We start from the raw sequence: 3,733 nt of genomic DNA, 5'->3' as shown, positions 1-3,733 counted from the left end.
TGAAAGATTAAGGCTCCGCTCTTATCTGTTTGATAGATGGATTTATGAAAGATTAAGGAGAGAAGAGCAGAGTGTTTGATAGATGGATTTATGAAAGATTTGGGAGAGAAGAGCGGCGCTGCTGGTAAAGAGACAGATGGATAAACAGTGTGGTCAGAGTGAGTATACAACAAAATAATGAAAATAGTTGGAACTGTGGTCTAAGATAAGAACGTTACTTCAGAAGATACATTTAAAAAGTTAGTGAATTTGAGGTTGGAAACGGTCAGCTTAGAAAGGACAAGTGTTTCCTTGACAGTAAGATATTTAAGGCCAGAGCATAAAAAACGTGACTCATTTAGCTGCGTTATCATACGAAACATGATTTGTTTATTGCTAGGTTCTCAAACAAAACGTGACTCGTTTTAGCTAGGTTATCAAAAGAAACATGACCCATTTAGCTGTGTTATCAAATGAAATATGACTCATTTAGTTGTATTATCATACGAAACATGACTCATTTGGCGCGTTAACGTACGAAACATGACTCATTTAGCTGTGTTATCAAACTCTGTTTTCTGTTTTTTAACTCGATGATTCTTACAAAAAATAGCAATGGTTTAAATGAAATGAACTGCGTCTTAAACACTATGCTCATTTCTAACGATCCTTTTTTAAACCGAAGAACACACTTCTGTACTTCTGGAATTCAGAGAACAACTGACACATTAATGTCGACTAATTCCTAAATTCAGAACCTTACCGTCACTGGATCACAGAGGATAGAAGATGGAATGTTGTTTTTTTTATTGTTTTCTAGAACTAAACCAAAGTGATAGAAGATCGCATCCGATTGGTCAGTTTAAAACTTTACAACGGCCCAAACGGAATCAACCAATCCTCAAGCCGGAAATTCACCAGCAGCCTGGTATTGACGACGCTTGCAGCGGAGTTACACAAGTAGGGTTTGTTGAAATATGCAGATCACACGTATACATGAAAAAAAATATATATATATAGAAGTTAATGTGTACCCAAATGTTACCGACTTGAGGTATTTAAATCGATAAAAAAAATCCAAGTATTTGTTTCTGTTGCAACATAATGTGCTTGAAATGATCTTAAAACGGACACCAAAAATATATGTTTCATATTTGTAGTATCGTCTGATATTCGGACTTGTTTGTCAATATCTAACACCTCTTGACACTCAGACAAGTTCAGACTTGTTTGTCAATATCTAACACATCTTGTCACTCAAACAAGTTGAAACTTGTTTGTCAATATCTAACACATCTTGTCACTCAAACAAGTTGAAACTTGTTTGTCAATATCTAACACCTCTTGTCACTCGGACATTTTTGGACTTGTTTGTCAATATCTAACACATCTTGTCACTCAGACATTTTTGGATATTTATGTAAGTTATTCAATAGATGATTACTGGTTTCTCGCAGAAATAAAATAAAAACAAAGCCGTGAATAAAAAAAAAACTGTTTAATTAATTTTTCTTTCTCAGGAGACAAAGATATAAATGTTTAACACTATACTATAGACAATATATGTTAGAGTCGTGACACTAATGACAGTCAGAGAGCGTCTTTTGGTTTTGGAATTTCAAAAAAATATTTATACGAAAAACTTTAAACTCTTAAATAATTAATTAAATAATTAATAATTATTTATAAATAATTAATCGTTAATATTTTTAAATCAGTGTTTATATTCAAAATCAATTAACTTGTTGAAAGATGTTTATATTATTTTTAAAATATACAGAATTTCACTAGTTTCAAAATAATATTATCCCGAATTCCCCCCTCCACCCTCCATCCCTTCTTTTGTCTCTCAAGTGTATTCTTGCTAGCGCAGAACAATGGGCGTTCAACACTTTTACGCTGGATGTGGTCACAGGAGGACGCCCTCTGTCGATATTATTGGTTCACTTATTCCAGGAGTATGGACTCATCAAGGACTTCCATCTGGATGTACTGAAAGTGTATAAATGCTTCAGTAAGTACAAATCACGGTTCTCCTATCTTGTTGGATAGTTAAGTTTGTGTACGAGTTTATTTTTCGATTGTTAAAATTTGTTTTGGATTTTTACTGATTACAAGAAAAGGTGGTTAACTAGTAAAAATATCTGATAACAAAACATCAAAGAAACATTGGTTAACTAGTAAAAATATGTGATAACAAAACATCAAAGAAACGGTAGTTAACTAGTAAAAATATCTGATAACAAAACATCAAAGAAACGGTAGTTAACTAGTAAAAATATCTGATAACAAAATATCAAAGAAACGGTGTTCAGCTTAAAATCTAAAGCGATATAATTATGAATTTTCCGGTTTATACTACAATATGTCTTGTTAGCGTGGTCTCTGTTGAACACTAATGCTGTAGCCTCTTTGTTCTACTGTTTTTCCGTTTGTGTGGTTGTTGTTGTTTCTCGTGGCTATAGGGAACGTCTCAATTGAGGTATAATGTCACCAACTCAGTCTTATGTGACTTGGAACAATTCTCATTAGATAATAATAATATGAAATAAATAAATAAAATAATAATAGCGTAATTGTAATGTACTTCTTGTCACGAGCTCGTTCATGCTGAAGATTAACAAGCACGTGCAGGATCATCATACTGGCAATGAAACCTAATGTGTATTTTATCTGCATTTGTAGAAGTGTAGATAATATTTATGGTTGTACCTTAACCTTTAATGCAATAAAAACGAAGCCTTTTAAGGAAGTCGTGTTTTTATGTGTAATCCAGTTAATTAATCCATAATAATTTTACAAGTACGCCACCTACGTAGTCTTCTATTTAATCTTGTTGACCGTAATCTAAAAATAGGCCTAGATGACATACATAAAAATTAGTTTTGTGTTTTTAGCGACTAAATACTCCCTCTATAAATATAATGTTTTGGTAGCCAATCAAATAACGTGTCCGGTGACTAGGTTTTGGTTTCTTTTTTAGCTTTAAGGACAACTAGTATTTAAGCTTGAACTTCTTGTAAACGCTGCGGCCAAGAAGACCTGTGGGGGTGGAGGGGAGTGTCTGCCCTCGTCTCCTCATCTCTTTAGTTCTTTCTCATATAGGTTTAGTAGACGTAGGGATATCTGTTTTATCAAAGACCTTATTCCGGGAAAGGTCACATCAAACGATATTAAAAAAACTTACTTTTCATCTATCTGTTTCTCAGTGGAATATAAATACATACCTACCCTCACTCACACCAAACACAGAGTATTTTATACAGTTGTCATAGTAACGATACGTTTCATACAGTTGTCATAGTAACGATACGTTTCATACAATTGTCATAGTAACGATACGTTTCATACAGTTGTCATAGTAACGATACGTTTTATACAGTTGTCATAGTAACGATACATTTTCGAAATCCTTAAGATAATATTCTTGTCCATTTGCAGGCCTCGTTGAACTGGGTTATCACACGGATAATCCATACCATAATGCTGTTCATGCAGCTGACGTAACCCAGGCGATGCATTGCTTCATCCAGGAGGAGATGGTAGGTATTATTGTGATGGTAGGTATTATTGTGATGGTAGGTTTTATTGTGATGGTAGGTATTATTGTGATGGTAGGTTTTATTGTGATGGTAGGTATTATTGTGATGGTAGGTATTATTGTGATGGTAGGTATTATTGTGATGGTAGGTATTATTGTGATGGTAGGTATTATTGTGATGGTAGGTATTATTGTGGTGATAGGTATTATTGT

At 33.7% G+C, this 3,733-nt stretch overlaps 1 long non-coding RNA gene across 1 annotated transcript; it reads left to right on the top strand.

Moving 5' to 3' along the window:
• The first annotated feature begins 799 nt into the window (after positions 1–799).
• Positions 800–3,524, top strand: LOC111084287. Its single transcript, XR_002609480.1, has 3 exons — positions 800–939; positions 1,834–1,993; positions 3,421–3,524. It is a non-coding gene; the product is annotated as an uncharacterized LOC111084287 (long non-coding RNA).
• Positions 3,525–3,733: the final 209 nt, after the last annotated feature.

This window comes from Limulus polyphemus, unplaced genomic scaffold, assembly GCF_000517525.1.
Source record: "Limulus polyphemus unplaced genomic scaffold, Limulus_polyphemus-2.1.2 Scaffold15801, whole genome shotgun sequence".
NCBI classification, from domain to species: domain Eukaryota; kingdom Metazoa; phylum Arthropoda; class Merostomata; order Xiphosura; family Limulidae; genus Limulus; species Limulus polyphemus.
The sequence above is the reverse complement of the archived record's forward strand: the minus strand, read 5'-3'. Positions and strand labels throughout refer to the sequence as shown.